The sequence below is a fragment of the Manis javanica genome, chromosome 7 (assembly GCF_040802235.1).
Source record: "Manis javanica isolate MJ-LG chromosome 7, MJ_LKY, whole genome shotgun sequence".
Classification (NCBI taxonomy): Eukaryota; Metazoa; Chordata; class Mammalia; order Pholidota; family Manidae; genus Manis; species Manis javanica.
The window spans coordinates 64,460,814-64,478,669 of NC_133162.1; the positions used below are offsets into that span (position 1 = coordinate 64,460,814).

At 40.3% G+C, this 17,856-nt stretch overlaps 1 protein-coding gene across 4 annotated transcripts in view; it reads right to left on the reverse strand.

Annotated features, from left to right (window-relative positions):
- Positions 1–17,856, reverse strand: part of SGMS1 (sphingomyelin synthase 1) — a 337,682-nt gene that overhangs the window by 85,552 nt on the left and 234,274 nt on the right. Inside the window, exon 1 of one of the 4 annotated variants that reach the window (XM_037002731.2) lies at positions 16,416–16,775. The exons of the other annotated variants lie outside the window; for them this stretch is intronic. The gene's annotated coding sequence lies outside the window, so the exon portion shown is untranslated. Of the gene's footprint in view, positions 1–16,415; positions 16,776–17,856 lie in introns of those variants that run through there. 4 annotated transcript variants of the gene reach the window in all.

Below are 17,856 nucleotides of genomic sequence, written 5' to 3' on the forward strand. Positions count from 1 at the left end.
AACTTTCAAATGATCGTATGGCTACATGCTGCTATAGGTTACTCTAGTGGCAGAAAAGCAGTAGGAGTCCTGGATGGTCTCCAGACCCCTAATTCCATGGCTGGTACATGAGTAGAGGTGATAGGAAGAGTGATCACATGAGAGCTTTGCTTTATCTTTCAAGGGAAGGCTGAGAAGGGAAAGAATATTAAGACTGCAAAGTTGACATGTTTGTACATCCACTGTCTGGGTGTGTTGCTTACATTGTAAGGCACTGGAAAATATATTAAGAAATCATAATATCAAAAACACGATAAAAAATAGAGCAAATTATACGGCTTAAGAACAAATGTTACAACTTTTTATAGTGGATCAATTCACAACATAGAAGTTATATTCTTTCCTAGTTCCAGACTAATACAAAGTAGATGACCTGTTTTCCATGCAACTCATCTCCTCCCTGAATACTTTTCACCTTAGTGCATATCACAGTCCTTCCCTACAAGGCCAAAGCAACATTTCCAAAGACCAGTGCCTCTCCTAAATTTGGAAGACAAGAAGGCTTTTGTTTTGTCTTTTGACTATTAAAAATCCAATTTCTTTATTCACTGTATATGCACATACAATGGAATATTACTCAGTTGTTAAAAAAAAAAGAAATCTTGCATTAGATCAGACAGACTAACAGATATATACAGATCATTCCACCCAAACGCAACATGATACACATGTCTCTCAAGTGCATGGGGAACATTCTCTAGAATAGATTATATACTAGGCCACAAAAAGAACCTTGATAAATTCAAAAAGACTAAAATTGTATCAAGCATCTTTTCAAATCACAGTAGTATGAAACTAGAAATAAATTACATGAGAAAAAACAAAAAAAAACCAAAACACATGAAGGGTAAACAACATGCTTCTAAATAAAGAATGGATCAATGCACACAGCAGAACAGAAATCAAGTAATACATGGACACAAATGAAAACAAAACTACAATAGTTCAAAATATGTGGGATGCCACAAAAGTGGTTCTAAGAGGGAAGTACACAGGAATGCATGCCTACCTCAAGAAACAAGAACAATCCCAAATAAATAGTCTAAACTCACAACTAAAGAAACAAGAAAAAGAAGAACAAATGAAACCCAAAGTTAGTAGAAGGAGGGACAAAATAAAGATCAGAGCAGAAATAAACAAAACAGAGAATAAAACAATGGAAAAAAATATATGAAACCAACAGCTGGTTCTTTGGGAAAATAAACAAAATAGACAAACCCATAGCCTAACTTATTAAGAATAGAAGAGAGGATGCAAATAAACAAAGCCAGAAATGAAAAAGGAATAGTTACAACTGATACAATTGAAATATAAGATTAGAGAATTCTATGAAAAATTATATGCCAATAAGTCAGACAACTTAGAAGAAATGGACAAATTACTAGAAATGTACATAATCTTTCAAGACTGACCCAGGAAGATCTGAAAAGACCAATTACCAATAAAGAAACTGAATTGGTCATCAAAAAATTCCCAACAAACAAAAATCCATAACCAGATGGCTTCACAGATGAATTCTAGCAAATATTTAAAGAGCTAATACCTCCATCCTTCTTAAGTGCTTCAAAAAAATAGAAGAGGAGGAAACACTTCCAAACTCATTCTATGAGGCCAGCATCACACTAACACCAAAACCAGACAAAGGCAATTCAAAAAAACAGAAAATTACAGACCAATCCCTGATGAATACAGATGCAAAAATCTTCAACAATATATATGTAAACTGAATTCAAAAGTACAGCAAAAGGATCATCCATCACAACCAGGTGGGATTTATTCCAGGGATGCAAGGATAGTACAATATCTATAAATCAATCAATGTGATGCAGCACATTAACAAAAAAGATAAAAACCACACGATCATCTCAAGAGATGCTGAAAAAGCATTTGGCAAAATTCAACATCCATTCATGATTAAAAAAACTGTCAGCAAAATGGGTATAGAGGGAATGTATCCAACATAATAAAGAGCACATACAACAAACCCACAGCTAATATAATACTCAGTGGCAAAAAGCTGAAAGCCTTTCTTCTACTTTCAGGAATAAGACAAGGACGTTCACTCTCACTGCTTTTATTCAATATAGTACTGGAAGTCCTACCCTGGCAGTCAGAGAAGATAAAAAGATAAAAGGCATCCAGATTGGTAAGGAAGAGGTAAAGGTGTTACTATTTGCAGATGACATGATACTATACATAGAAAACCCTAAAGACTCCCCCTCAAAAACTATTAGAACTAATAAATAGAATTGGCAAAGTGGCAGGATACAAAATAAATACACAGAGGTCTGTTGCATTACTATATACTAACAATGAACTAGCAGAAAGAGAAATAAGGAAAACAACTCCATTTATAATTGCATCAAAAAGAATAAAATACCTAGGAATAACCTAACCAAGAAGGTGAAAGATCTATAATCTGAAAACTAAAAGACACTCATGAGAGAAATTAAGACACCAAAACTTGGAAATCTATCCCATGTACATGGATAAGAAGAATTAATATTGTCAAAATGGCCATCCTGCCCAAAGCAATTTACAGATTCAATGCAATCCTTATCAAAATACCGACAGCATTCTTCAATGAACTAGAACAAATAGTTCTACAATTCATATGGAACTACAAAAGACCCCAAATAGCCAAAGCAATCCTGAGAATGAATAAAACTGGGGGGGTGGGGGGGTGGAGTAGTATGCTCCCTGACTTAAAGCTATATCACAAAGCTACAGTAATCAAAACAGTATGGTATTGGCTCAATACCCATAGATCAGTGTAACAGAATAGAGAGCCTGGATATAAACCCACCCATATATGATCAATTAATATATGATAAAGGAGCCATGAATATAAAATGGAATGAAGACAGTCTCTTCAATAACTGGTGCTGGGAAAAATATTTTCACATTGAAAAGAATAAAAACAAATTATGGGCCAGTGTGTATACACTTTTGGAGACTTCAATTCAGAACCCAGAGGGACAAGGCAACACTGAGTACCTATTCTGTGTCAAGCACTGTGCCAAATGCTTTGCATATATTATTACATATACTCTGTCCAGCAGACTCTGTTGGGTGGACATCTTAGCCCCCTCATCGCATGATGGGATTATATAAGCAAGAGAATGAAACTGTATTACTGTCTGAACTCCATACACAAAATTAAACCCAAAATGGATTAAAGACATAAATGTAAGATATGAAGCCATAAAACTCTTAGAGGAAAATATAGGCAAAAATCTCTTGAACATATGCATGAGCAATTTTTTTCTGGATACATCTCCCTGGGCAAGGGAAACAAAAAAAATGAACATGTGGATACATCAAAATAAAAAGCTTCTATACAGCAAAGGATACCATCAATAGAACAAAAAGACAACCTACAGTATGGGAGAATATATTCCTAAATGATTTATCCAATAAAGGGTTAACATCCAAAATATATAACAAACTGTATCAATCAACATCAAAAAACACAAATAACTCTATTAAAAAATGGGCAGAGGACCTAAACAGACATTTCTACAAAGAAGAAATACAGATGGCCAACAGGCACATGAAAAGATGCTCCACATTGTTTGTCATCAGGGAAATGCAAATCAAAACCACAATGAGGTATCACATCCCACCAGTTAGAATGGCCATTGTTCAAAAGACAAGAAATAACAAGTGCTGGCGAGGATGTAGAGAAAAGGGAACCTCCTACACTGTTGGTGGGAATGTAAAGTGGAGAAGCCACTGTGGAAGCAGTACATAGGTTCCTCAAACAATTGAAAATAGAAATAACATAAGACCCAGTAACTACACTTCTAGGAATTTACCTGAAAACAAAATCTCTGATTTGAAAAGATATACACATTATTTACAACAGCCAAGATATGGAAGCAAACCTAAGTGTCCATCAGTATATAAAAAGATCAAGAAGATGCAGTATGTATACACAATGGAATATTATTCAGACATAAAAAAATAAAGAAATCCTGCCATTTGGGACAACATGGATGGACCTAGAGAGTATTATGCTAAGTGAAATAAGCCAAAGACAAATACTATAAGATTTCATTTATTTGTGGAATATAAAAACAAAACAAAACAAAATGAATGAAACAGCAGTACTCTGAGACACTGAGAAGCGACTGGTGGTTACCATTGGGGAGGGGTTAGGATGGGTAGGTAGGGATGGTGAGGGGGATAAAAGGGACCAAAAATTTTCAATCACAATGTAAGTTGGTCACAGGGATGGTAGAACAGCATGGAGAATATAGCCAGTGATTCTGCAACATCTTCCTATGTTGGCAGATGACAACTGTACTAGTTGGGGTGAGGATTTAATGATGTATGTAACTGCTGAACCACTGTGTTGTATATTTGCACTATGTCATATGTTACACTAAGGTATGCATCCCCAGCGTCCACTGTTCAGTTTCTAGGTCCTCTCCAAAACCTGCTTACCCCTTTCCAGACACACATTTAAACACAAACCCAGAAATGTGCAAATATGGCCTTGAGCTGTAAAATCCACAGCAAAAACAAAAGACTAACATCTAATACATAAAATTACTGTCAGGCTCTGTTTTTGAGCACTTCACATGGATTTATCTAACGTGATCGTTCAACATCTTCAACAGCCACATGAGGTAGGTCTTATCAGCATTTTCTGAAGGCATACACTGAGGCAGAGGGCTACCTTGTCCAAGATCAGGCTCCCAAGTCCCTGTTCCTAAACACTATCTACATCACTTCAAAGAACTGTGGGATTATCACCTCCTAGGTTCTAAAGACTTTATCTCTACTAATGCATGAGTTAAGTTTTCTCCAGCTGTACCAAGTGCCCCAGACTGTGTGTGGTGCAGGCACCTTGCTCAAGTCTGATATAACCCTACAGTTCATCCCTTTCTGGGTATGACAAGACACAAGCCCACGTCTCTACAGCTGTCCAACCTACATTTGTCCATCCTGAGTAAAGAACATATGGAGCTTAAATGTTTTGCTGATGCAGACATGTCCTTTAGGGCAATGCTGATATACCTGTCCAGTAACTATCAAAAAAGAAATGAGGCGGAGCCAGGATGGCGGCGTGAGTACAGCAGTGGAAATCTCCTCCCAAAAACACATAGAGCTATGAAAATGTAACAAAGAAAAATCTTCCTAAAATAGAGACCACAGGACACAGGACAACATCCAGACCACATCCACACCTGCAAGAACCCAGCGCCTTGCGAAGGGGGTAAGATACAAGCCCTGGCCCGGCGGGACCCGAGCGCCCCTCCCCCCAGCTCCCGGCGGGTGGAAAGAAACCGGAGCGGTTTTTTTTTTTGGCGAGCGCTTTTTGGAAGCCTTAAAGGGACGGGCCCCCGTTGCTAGGGAGGCAGGGTGGCGGGACCGGTGAGCGGGTGCCTGGGACCAGCGCCTGAGGACAAAGAATATCCCACGTTTTTCCCTGCGGGACCGGTGGGCGGGTGCCTGAGACCGGTGCCTGAGGACGGAGGAAATCGCGCGTTTTTCCCCTTTTCTTTTACTCTTTTTGGCGAGCGCTTTTTGGAAGCCTTAAAGGGACAGGGACCCCAGTGCTAGGGAGGCAGGGTGGTGGGACTGGTGAGCGGGTGCCTGGGACCGGCGCCTGAGGACAAAAAATATCCCACGTTTTTCCCTGCGGGACCGGTGGGCGGGTGCCTGAGACTGGCACTTGAGGACAGAGGAAATCGCGCGTTTTTCCACTCTTTTTTTTTTCTCTTTTCTGCGAGTGCTTTTTGGAAGCCTAAAAGGGACAGGTACCCTGGTGCTAGGGAGGCAGGGCGGCGGGACTGGTGAGCGGGTGCCTGGGACCAGTGCTGGAGGACAAAGAATATCGAGCGTTCCTTCCCTGTGGGACCGGTGGGTGGGTGCTTTTTGGAAGCCTTGAAAGGACAGGGACCCTGGTGCTAGGGAGACAGGGCAGCAGGACCAGTGAGCGGGTGCCTGAGACCGGCACCTGAGGACAGAAAAAAAGAAAAAAAAAATCGCTTGTTTTTTCCTTTTTTTTTTTTCTTTCTTTCTGTTCCCTCTCTCATTGTTGCTGTTGTTGTTTTGGTTTGGAGAGTGCTTTTTGGAAGTCTTAAAGGGGCAGGACAGGTCACGTAGACCAGAGGCAGGGAATCTGGGGATCTCTGGGCACCCTAACCCCCTGGACAGCAGGGGGCACAGAGACCCCTTACGGAGATAAATAGCCTCCTGGCCGCTCCCCCTCCAAACGGGGCTCCACCATTTTGGAGGAACAGCCCCAGCCAGACCAAGCCCACAGCAACAGTGGAGATAAACCCCAAAGCAACTGGGCAGGAAGCAGAAGCCCTGTCTGTGCACAGCTGCCCAGAACAAGCAACTAGAGGTCGCTATTCTCCCAGGAAAAGGCTACAAACCAACAAGAAGGGAAGCTCTTCCAGCGGTCACTTGTACCAGCTCTGCAAACTATCTCTATCACCATGAAAAGGCAAAACTACAGGCAGACAAAGATCACAGAGACAACACCTGAGAAGGAGACAGACCTAACTAGTCCTCCTGAAAAAGAATTCAAAATAAAAATCATGAACATGCTGACAGAGATGCAGAGAAAAATGCAAGAGCAATGGGATGAGATGCAGAGAAAAATGCAAGAGCAGTGGGATGAAGTCCGGAAGGAGATCACAGATGTCAGGAAAGAGATCACAGAAGTGAAACAATCCCTGGAAGGATTTATAAGCAGAATGGATAAGATGTAAGAGGCCATTGAAGGAATAGAAGCCAGAGAACAGGAACGTATAGAAGCTGACATAGAGAGAGATAAAAGGATCTCCAGGAATGAAACAACACTAAGAGAAATATGTGACCAATACAAAAGGAATAACATTCGTATTATAGGGATACCAGAAGAGGAAAAAAGAGGAAAAGGGATAGAAAGTGTCTTTGAAGAAATAATTGCTGAAAACTTCCCCAAACTGGGGGAGGAAATAATCGAACAGACCATGGAAGTACACAGAACCCCCAACAGAAAGGATCCAAGGAGGACAACACCAAGACACATAGTAATTAAAATGGCAAGGATCAAGGACAAGGAAAGAGTTTTAAAGGCAGCTAGAGAGAAAAAGGTCACCTATAAAGGAAAACCAATCAGGCTAACATCAGACTTCTCAACAGAAACCCTACAGGCCAGAAGAGAATGGCATGATATACTTAATGCAATGAAACAGAAGGGCCTTGAACCAAGGATACTGTATCCAGCACGACTATCATTTAAATATGATGGTGGGATTAAACAATTCCCAGACAAGCAAAAGCTGAGGGAATTTGCTTCCCACAAACCACCTCTACAGGGCATCCTACAGGGACTGCTCTAGATGGGAGCACCCCTAAAAAGAGCACAGAACAAAACACACAACATATGAAGAATGGAGGAGGAGGAATAAGAAGGGAGAGAAGAAAAGAATCTCCAGACAGTGTATATAACAGCTCAATAAGCGAGCTAAGTTAGGCAGTAAGATACTAAAGAAGCTAACCTTGAACCTTTGGTAACCACGAATCTAAAGTCTGAAATGGCAATAAGTACATATCTCTCAATAGTCACCCTAAATGTAAATGGACTTAATGCACCAATTAAAAGACATAGAGTAATAGAATGGATAAAAAAGCAAGACCCATCTATATGCTGCTTACAAGAAACTCACCTTAAACCCAAAGATAAGCATAGACTAAAAGTCAAGGGATGGAAAAACATATTTCAGGCAAACAACAGTGAGAAGAAAGCAGGGGTTGCAGTACTAATATCAGACAAAATAGACTTCAAAACAAAGAAAGTAACAAGAGATAAAGAAGGCCACTACATAATGATAAAGGGCTCAGTCCTACAAGAGGATATAACCATTCTAAATATATATGCACCCAATACAGGAGCACCAGCATATGTGAAGCAAATACTAACAGAACTAAAGAGGGAAATAGACTGCAATGCATTCATTGTAGGAGACTTCAACACACGACTCACCCCAAAGGATAGATCCACCGGGCAGAAAATAAGTAAAGACACACAGGCACTGAACAACACACTAGAACAGATGGACCTAATAGACATCTATAGAACTCTACATCCAAAAGCAACAGGATATACATTCTTCTCAAGTGCACATGGAACATTCTCCAGAATAGACCACATACTAGCTCACAAAAAGAGCCTCAGTAAATTCCAAAATATTGAAATTCTAACAACCAATTTTTCAGACCACAAAGGTATGAAAGTAGAAATAAATTCTACAAAGAAAACAAAAAGGCTCACAAACACATGGAGGCTTAACAACATGCTACTAAATAATCAATGGATCAATGAACAAATCAAAATAGAGATCAAGGAATATATAGAAACAAATGACAACAACAACACTAAGCCCCAACTTCTGTGGGATGCAGCGAAAGCAGTCTTAAGAGGAAAGTATATAGCAATCCAGGCACACTTGAAGAAGGAAGAACAATCCCAAATGAATAGTCTAACATCACAATTATTACAACTGGAAAAAGAAGAACAAAGGAGGCCTGAAGTCAGTAGAAGGAGGGACATAATAAAGATCAGAGAAGAAATAAACAAAATTGAGAAGAATAAAACAATAGCAAAAATCAATGAAACCAAGAGCTGGTTCTTTGAGAAAATAAACAAAATAGATAAGCCTCTAGCCCAACTTATTAAGAGAAAAAGAGAGTCAACACAAATCAACATAATCAAAAATGAGAATGGAAAAATCACGACAGACTCCACAGAAATACAAAGAATTATTAAAGACTACTATGAAAACCTATATGCCAACAAGCTGGAAAACCTAGAAGAAATGGACAACTTCCTAGAAAAATACAACCTCCCAAGACTGACCAAGGAAGAAACACAAAAGTTAAACAAACCAATTACAAGCAAAGAAATTGAAACGGTAATCAAAAAACTACCCAAGAACAAAACCCCGGGGCCGGACGGATTTACCTCGGAATTTTATCAGACACACAGAGAAGACATAATACCCATTCTCCTTAAAGTGTTCCACAAAATAGAAGAAGAGGGAATACTCCCAAACTCATTCTATGAGGCCAACATCACCCTAATACCAAAACCAGGCAAAGACCCCACCAAAAAAGAAAATTACAGACCAATATCCCTGATGAATGTAGATGCAAAAATACCCAATAAAATATTAGCAAACAGAATTCAACAGTATATCAAAAGGATCATACACCATGACCAAGTGGGGTTCATCCCAGGGATGCAAGGATGGTACAATATTCGAAAATCCATCAACATCATCCACCACATCAACAAAAAGAAAGACAAAAACCACATGATCGTCTCCATAGATGCTGAAAAAGCATTTGACAAAATTCAACATCCATTCATGATAAAAACTCTCAGCAAAATGGGAATAGAAGGCAAGTACCTCAACATAATAAAGGCCATATATGATAAACCCACAGCCAGCATTATACTGAACAGCGAGAAGCTGAAAGCATTTCCTCTGAGATCGGGAACCAGACAGGGATGCCCACTCTCCCCACTGTTATTTAACATAGTACTGGAGGTCCTAGCCACGGCAATCAGACAAAACAAAGAAATACAAGGAACCCAGATTGGTAAAGAAGAAGTTAAACTGTCACTATTTGCAGATGATATGATACTGTACATAAAAAACCCTAAAGACTCCACTCCAAAACTACTAGAACTCATATCGGAATACAGCAAAGTTGCAGGATACAAAATTAACACACAGAAATCTGTAGCTTTCCTATACACTAACAATGAATCAATAGAAAGAGAAATCAGGAAAACAATTCCATTCACCATTGCATCAAAAAGAATAAAATACCTAGGAATAAACCTAACCAAAGAAGTGAAAAACTTATACTCTGAAAACTACAAGTCACTCTTAAGAGAAATTAAAGGGGACACTATTAAATGGAAACTCATCCCATGCTCATGGCTAGGAAGAATTAATATCGTCAAAATGGCCATCCTGCCCAAAGCAATATACAGATTTGATGCAATCCCTATCAAATTACCAGCAACATTCTTCAATGAATTGGAACAAATAATTCAAAAATTCATATGGAAACAACAAAGACCCCGAATAGCCAAAGCAATCCTGAAAAAGAAGAATAAAGTAGGGGGGATCTCACTCCCCAACTTCAAGCTCTACTACAAAGCCATAGTAATCAAGACAATTTGGTACTGGCACAAGAACAGAGCCACAGACCAGTGGAACAGATTAGAGACCCCAGAAATTAACCCAAACATATATGGTCAATTAATATTTGATAAAGGAGCCATGGACATACAATGGCAAAATGACAGTCTCTTCAACAGATGGTGCTGGCAAAACTGGACAGCTACATGTAGGAGAATGAAACTGGACCATTGTCTAACCCCATATACAAAGGTAAACTCAAAAGGGATCAAAGACCTGAATGTAAGTCATGAAACCATTAAACTCTTGGAAAAAAATATAGGCAAAAACCTCTTAGACATAAACATGAGTGATCTCTTCTTGAACATATCTCCCCGGGCAAGGAAAACAACAGCAAAAATGAGCAAGTGGGACTACATTAAGCTGAAAAGCTTCTGTACAGCGAAAGACACCATCAATAGAACAAAAAGGAACCCTACAGTATGGGAGAATATATTTGAAAATGACAGATCCGATAAAGGCTTGACGTCCAGAATATATAAAGAGCTCACACGCCTCAAAAAACAAAAAACAAATAACCCAATTAAAAAATGGGCAGAGGAACTGAACAGACAGTTCTCCAAAAAAGAAATACAGATGGCCAAGAGACACATGAAAAGATGCTCCACATCGCTAATTATCAGAGAAATGCAAATTAAAACTACAATGAGGTATCACCTCACACCAGTAAGGATAGCTGCCATCCAAAAGACAAACAACAACAAATGTTGGCGAGGCTGTGGAGAAAGGGGAACCCTCCTACACTGCTGGTGGGAATGTAAATTAGTTCAACCATTGTGGAAAGCAGTATGGAGGTGCATCAAAATGCTCAAAACAGACCTACCATTTGACCCAGGAATTCCACTCCTAGGAATTTACCCTAAGAACGCAGCAATCAAGTTTGAGAAAGACAGATGCACTCCTATGTTTATCGCAGCACTATTTACAATAGCCAAGAATTGGAAGCAACCTAAATGTCCATTGGTAGATGAATGGATAAAGAAGATGTGGTACATATACACAATGGAATACTACTCAGCCATAAGAAGTGGAAAAATTCTACCATTTGCAGCAACATGGATGGAGCTGGAGAGTATTATGCTCAGTGAAATAAGCCAAGCGGAGAAAGAGAAATACCAAATGATTTCACTCATCTGAGGAGTATAGGAACAAAGGAAAAACTGAAGGAACAAAACAGCAGCAGAATTACAGAACCCAAAAATGGACTAACAGGTACCAAAGGGAAAGGAACCTGGGAGGATGGGTGGGCAGTGAGGGATAAGGGGGGGGAAGAAGAAGAGGGGTATTAAGATTAGCATGCATGGGGGGAGGGAGAAAGGGGAGGGAGGGCTGCACAACACAGAGAGGACAAGTAGTGACTCTACAACATTTTGCTAAGCTGAGGGACAGTAACCGTAATGTGGTTGTTAGGGGTGACCTGATATAGGGGAGAGCATAGTAAACATAGTATTCTTCATGTAAGTGTAGATTAAAAATTAAAAAAAAAAGAAAAAAAAAAAAGAAAGAAAGAAAGAAAAGGGGGATTACTCCTTGACAGGATAAAACTATTGGTAAATCAAAGATCAACGCATGCTTTAAATATCCTTAATGTTGATCACTTAAAGGGTGTCAGATGATTAGCTATGGAGATACTGGTACTCTTTTCTGATAATATTCTTTTCTCTTAATTAAAAAAAAAAAAAAAGCAGTTACTGTGTGCTGACCTCCAATGAGTTCTGCACAGTGGTATAGAGGGCATGTCAAAGTGTGGGCAAAGGGTCTGTTTGTTTCTATGCAGAAGATCAAGGCCTAGCTTGGATACCCAGAAAATGAACTAAGATACGATATGAGGAGGAGCTTCCGGCATCAGCACTCTCTGGAGGACTTGTGCTGGGGGATGATCATCAAAAAGCCTCCACAGGGATCCGGACGATGCTGCGGTTGTGGCTGCATCCAGCCCACCGTCTCCTGGACTTGCCATAGGAATGAGGAGGGAGATGTCTAGGCTGGCATGTGCATACAGTGAGACAACGAATTTGACCGGATCTGTACTGTTGGAACTCAACCAGGAGTTGGGAGGGGTGCAAGTTGTAGCACTCCAAAATCTCATGACTATAGACTATCTATGGTTAAAAGAACATATGGGATATGAACAGATCCCAGAAATGGGCTGCTTTAATTTGTCTGATGGTTCAAGTACAGTTGGACAATATCCATCATATCATAGATAAATTTTCACAAATACCTAGGGTGCCTAAATGGTTTTCTTGGCTTCACTGGAGATGGATGGTAATTATAGATTTGCTTTGTTTATGTCACCGTATTCCTATTATGTTAATATGTGTGTGCAAATTAGTTAGTAGTTTAAAACCCATACATACTTAAGGTACAATACAAGAAGATATGTCAAAGAAATAATCAATCCTCCCATGTTTCCTTCATATGCTACATCTATAGCTTTTCTTCTTCCTTCCTAATTACAACCCTTAAATAGAATTCGTGCCTCATATCGAATTTACCAAGTATCATAATTCCTCCAGGTGGTAAAGATACCTCGAGACAAGTGCTGGGCATAGAAGCCACAGGGCATAAATCTGCAAAGAAGTAAAAAGCTAACCTTTGCAAACAATATGGCTTCTCTCTCACTTACCAACTTTACATTTCCCTGTATGGCCCTGGAAGATGACTGGTTAGCCAGAGACGGGTAAGATTCCTCAAGGGAGGAACAACCTAAGACAGGCACAGTCGCAGGGGGGCCATCAGGTGAGAATTTGGGGATCAACAGAGGTGAGGCTCAGAACCTCACCCCCCCTGCTTTGAGAGAAATCTTCTGCATCCGTGGATGTCTTGCTGCCCTTGTCTAGCCTGGATTAATACTTAGTCCATAGGCACACACCTGATCATCTGATCATCTACATTTGCCTTCTTACAGCACTAAACTATGTTTTCTACCTTTATCTTGCATCTACCTACCACTTCAGCATTTTATTAAAAATAAAAATAATAATAATAATAGGAGAAATGTGGGATCAACATATAAATCAAGTACAAAAATCAAACGAATATTCATATTTGACCTGATTGTTTATAGGTCATATTGCATGATCAAAACCAAAAGTTTCTGTGATGAATGCCCTTGTACTGTTCACCATGTAAGAATTTATTCACTATGTAAGAATTCGTTCACCATGTAAGAACTTGTTCGTTATGCTTCAGAAGATTGGAGACTGACGAGAATTAGGCTTGAGATGGATTAATGATTGTACATTGAGCGTTGACCCCCCTATACTGAATTTTATTGTTGTTAACAACCATTTGATCAATAAATATGAGAGATGCCCTCTCAAAAAAAAAAAAAAAAAAAAAGAAATGAGGTCAGTTAGAAATGAGTGATGCTAGATACTGATCACCACTTTTTCTAAGTGATCCTCATCCACCTTTTCAAAACTGTGATTTACAGTTCTGCTATACCCCAACATAAAGCTCTGAACATCAAGTTTCCAGAACTTATATCCTCGCACCAGTTTTGGAAATCAACACAATTGGCACACTTCCTCTTCACCATGATTTTCACAAGATTACCCCTAAGTGGCTTTATCATCACACTGGCATGTTCTTTCAACATCCTCAAGAACCTGAGTCACTTAAAGCGGCTCAGATTTAGAGAGATTTGAGGAGGAGGCCAAGGCATCCTTGCTTTGCTTGGGAAGGTGGGTGGGTATTGTGTCAAATAAATGGTGAGAATGATCAGGTGGGGGTGTGAACAATACCTAGTCCTGGAATAGATGCCGGTTAGTTCATGGCTTTCATGGCATTGTTCTGTTTTATTACCCCAACAGATGATCCAGCAGATGGACTCTAAGAACTGTCTGTCCTGGTGAGACACACTGAAACTCTCCCACCTCCATCTAAAAGAAAAGCTTTAGCACTCACAGAGTGTGCCTTTCATTACCCCCACTATTCTTAAACAGGTTCAACACTCACCTAAGTGCTAATAGAAATTTTAAAACATTTCACATAGCATATAAAATACTGCAGTTGTGCCCCCACACAGAAAGTCAAGCACTGGGAGTCCACGGACCCGGTTGCTTGGTTTTGCAGTTGGATCACATGTGAGTTGCACTTTGTGAGGAGCAAGAAGAATATGCACGTCATGAACTAAAAGCACTTCAGGAAAAAAGTAGGAGAAAGACACCTGAAACCCGCAACTACGAGGCAGCCCCGTGTACAAACAGGCTCATCAAGAACAGCTCTTGCTTGGTTAATATTTGAAAATCACAAGCTTCTAGAGTAAATGCATTATTCCTTGAACTTTGATATTTTCACACTGGGGCAATAAGGAGCTGTTAAAATCACTTAAAAACCTGCTTTGAGCCAGAAGAGCTTCCTCTGGATTATTTCACACAGAAAAATCAACATGGTGTGAGAAGCAATTGGAGCCACATGGGAAAAGTTACAGACCTTAAAGCTAACTTCTAGTGTAACTAAATTAACTAGCTGTGAAATTTGGAGCAGATTATGTAACTTTGCTGAGGCTGTTGCTTCTACTACAAAACAGAGATAATAATACCTCTAACCCTCTTGGCACTGTTGTGAAAAGTACATGAGGTGCTGGTGCCTGATAAAAGGAGATCCTCAAAATGTTCGGCTGTTGCAATTGTTAGGTGAGACTCACCTCAAAATCCAAATTCAATTATCCCTTTAGATTTTAGATGACTTAGAGATTTAATAAAATGCTTTCCCATTCTCACCACCTGAGGGGAGGCTTTTCAAACTACCCCAGTAGACTTAAGGCCATTTCTGTCAACATCACAGGCTGTTTCTCAAAAGAAATAGGATCCTCTCACACAGACACTTGATTAAACTCGAAGCAACTGAGTTTAATAATTAGCCAACGGGCTTGGAAATGGTGTCACTAGGAGTTCAAAGTGTAACTAATTAAAAATTCTAACAAGTTATTTTAATTATTCCATTTAGAAGTGATTTCTTTCTAGAGAAGATTCCTTCATAGACCTAAAAAAGTCAGCTGCAAAGAATTTTATTCTTTGTTACACAGCCTATTATATTAGTCTATATCTTCATAAACGAAGTGTAATACCATTCATAACTTTGTAATTCATAGTTGTAACTTCATAATTCAGTTTATAATTTTCCTGTCCTCCTTTATGCCACTGACGTCTTCAGCCTGCCTTTCAAGTACAGTCAGTATTTCTAATGGTGAGACGAGTCTGCTGCACTGTATATGTCCTTAGTAAGACAGGGATAATTGCAAGATTCTGTTCTTCCTGTCCCCTACTTCTCCATCCTCTTGCAAGAAAATAATTTGCTCCATACAAATCTCTATGCACTTGCCAACTGATTTCTTATATAAAAACAGATTTTTTTAGAAGCTCACCGACGTTCTCTCTGCATAAATTTTAAAATGATAATCAACTCAACAGAGTTAAGAGTGGAATGGGAATAGACTTTAGATCTCTAGTTCTCATTGTGGTACACCTTAAGTAACAACCACACAGAACAAACAACTTGTTGTGGCGGGGCGGGGGGTGGGGGGGAGGTTCGGAGGGCAAGTACTACTCACTCTGCTCTGTGTATTTCCACAAATTTTACAAGAGCAATATCTGGCCACAATAAGGAGAAAACACAGCTGTGAAGTAACCAGCTCACTCCAAAACATGGGCAGCACGTGCTTCCTTCTGGCACCAGCACAGCCTTGTGCTCCCCAACAGCCAAGGAGTTAGTTGACGGACCGTTTGTGAGGAGGCTGCAGTTTAAGTACTTACCCAAAATTCGGTAACCAAATTGCAAGTACATTCTCGCTCTCTCAGAAACCTCTATTAGGACAGCCTGATCCTTGGCTCTCAAAAGCACCCCAGTAATTTTAGAGCATTTGATGCAGCCTACCCCCACTGTTTCAGCAACTACATTGTGAGCGTTCTCAGGTGTAATAGCTATTGCCTGTTTCACCAGCAAAGCGCTATCCAGCAAAAATTCGATTCTCTTTACGTCCCCACAGTGGAGGGAAAGGCAACGACTGTGTTACCGGGTGCTTTCTGCAAAGCAATAAAGGCTTTTCATCCCTGCTTTTCAGCAGGTCCCACGGCCTCCGAGGGCTAGCCGGCCTCCCTCAGGGGGCATTTTAATGAGCCGCAGCATCCCAGAAGGAGCTATACTTACGGCCTCTCCTCCCTGGAGGCAAAGTCTGGGGGAAGTTCCTGGGCGCCAAGTTCGTGCGCGGCTCGGGCGCGCGCTGCCCGCCTCGGTGCGGGCGGCGAGGAGCAGGCGGTCAGCGGCGCGTCGACCCCGTGCCGCGCTGGTGGTGACGCCCGCGCCTCCGCGGCCTGCCGGGCCGGCGTGCAAGGACGGCGGGCCAGGACTGCCCCCTGGCCCGCCTAGGCTGGCGGATCCACTCCGGGGTGCAACTGTGCGGTGGCACGCCGACTCCGACCTCTGAGGCGCCAGCCGGGAGGCCGCGGGTGTGGCCGGGCAGCAGAGGTTTTTTGGAATGCAGGGTGTGGCCTTCTAACACAGCAGAAAAGAAATGAGTCAGCCCGTGCAATTCTAACCAATAAGCGTGTTCACTGTCGGTGAAGGCGGAACTTTCCTTTCTTGATTTATATCAGCCTTAGGAACCTCTTACAGGCCCCCCTTTTAAAACTTCAGCCTTTTAACAACTTCAAGAGAAGGGTAGATGGCCTCTTAAAACCTCTTTCAAAACAAGTATTAATCTTGTTATGATAGATGTTTGATCAGTATATGTATGTTTCATTTCTATTAGTAAAAGTTCTTGATGGATGTGATGAGCACAGATCTGGCGGCAAAGGAGATTTGCATCTTACTTCTGACACTAGATCTCGGGCAGGTTAATTATCTGCGATGAGGGGGCTAAGATGCCCAGTCAACAGAGACTGCTAGACAGAGTATATGTAATATTATTTGCAAAGCATTTGGCAAGTGCTTCACACAGAATAGGCACTCAGTGCTGCCTCCTCCTTCTGGGTTCTGAATCAAAATCTCCAAAAACGCATACAAACTGGCCCATAATTTGTTTTATTCTTTTCAATGTGAAAATATCCGAAGAATTTTAGAGCTTAACTAGTTTTTGATATCGCATGGTCTGAGTTCCTTACTTGAGTGGTGAAAAAAATTTCAAAGCTTTTGGTTCAGGACTTTTGGATTTGGTGTTCTTAAAGCAATAGAAATTAATTAGGAGCAAAAAAAAAAAGCCTTAGAACTGGAATGATTTCATTTACACCACAATTAAACCAACTTTTTAAGAAAGTTAAGAGGAATTTTTGAAATAACTCATTCTATCTGGGTCACTATGCCCTAAACATTATTGTGGAATAAAAATAGTCAAAGGAAACTAAGTACTTGGGAACTGGCAAATTAAGAGACTAGAGAACTGCTAGGTCCTGAGGACCCATTAAGAAATGAGTTGATTTTAGTAGGGGAAGAAAGTTTTTGCAGAGGAAGAATTTTTATTTTTTTTAGGTACAAATTAAACTTTCTTGACTTTGGAGAAGATCTCCTGAGTTTAACTTCCTTATATTTGTTTAGAACCAGTCATTCTATCAAGCATAATTTCTTCAAAATAGTCATTAGTCAAAGATAAGGT